The following is a 1,312-nucleotide window of genomic DNA, read 5'->3' on the forward strand; positions in this document are numbered from 1 at the left end:
TTTTTTGACACACAACACATCAAGCATATCCTTCTAACCTTACTACTTCCTCTTTCAGGCTGACTCAACTCTTGCAATTACATAGAAAGATAAAGGTGAAAGACATGTGACTTTATAGATACATCCAAACTTTATAGACTGCACATACATAATCATAACTTATTTCTAATTCAATACAATATAAACATAAAAAGAGTTTAACTTTCTCCTTATGGTCTCCATGTCTTTAGATTTACATCTAGGACCAGATCTCTTTAGCCCTTCTGTAAATAACAAACACTGGTAATCAACCCTTTTTCCATCAACCCCTTCCTTTTAAATGCCATCTACAAAAGCTTCTGTATAAGGTAAAGATTTTTCTATCCAACCTACATTTTGTAAGCCTTTATATAAGGTGAAAGATCTTCTACCCAACCTACATATTGTACTTTTGGGGCCCTTACAAGTTTTCTTCCATTAATTCTGTAACCTATGTGGCTTTAGTTCTCACAGTAGGAAGCATGGATGTTTTGTCTTTCTTTACTATTTCTTGTTCTAATGTCTCTAGGTATGGTTCAAAAGTCACAGGTTCCTGCTTATCCTGTTTTTTCAAAAGGCCAACGCCATCTCTCAGTGAAATATTTCCTAAAATTAATAGCATTTTTGATCCAATTCCAAGGACATTTGATCACAGGAGGATTCAGAGTGGTCATCTGAAAAAGTTTTTCACCCAATATTCTGCTGTATGATTTCAAGGACATTTTATTATAGAAAGACTCAAGAGTGGTCATCTGAAAAAGTCTTTCACCTAATGTTCTACTTTCATAGGTGGAAAAATTTCCTGAATCATTAATACTTAACTATATTATAATTTGCTACAATATTCTCATTTCTATATATTAGAAATATTTCCCTTTTGGTAATTGAATCATTCACTTCTCTTTCTATTCTATTTTCCTAATTTTCCTCAGCCCATACAGATAGACTGCAAATTAATCAGTAAAATTCCTGATAATACAAATATTACAAAAATCATTAAGGCCACCCAACATAGGAAGGTTTCACAGGAATTTCCTCTAAACATTCCAATTGGGCCTTGCCCCTCCAAGGTTCACTCATCGCAGCCTTGCACATCAGTGAGCTGTCAGAGTCACATTCCTGCAGTTCCTAGAACCTACATGGAGCACTGCATGGTTGGAAATTGAGAAGGGAGTGTGCCAGGGTTATATTCTCTCTATAGATCTATTCAATCTGTATGCTGAGCAAGCTATCTGAGAAGCTGAATTCTGTGAGGAGGAGTGTGGCATCAAGGTTGAAGGGAGACTTATCATTA

The sequence above is a fragment of the Elephantulus edwardii genome, unplaced genomic scaffold (assembly GCF_000299155.1).
Source record: "Elephantulus edwardii isolate Elephantulus edwardi_28Jun2011 unplaced genomic scaffold, EleEdw1.0 scaffold00018, whole genome shotgun sequence".
NCBI lineage: Eukaryota > Metazoa > Chordata > Mammalia > Macroscelidea > Macroscelididae > Elephantulus > Elephantulus edwardii.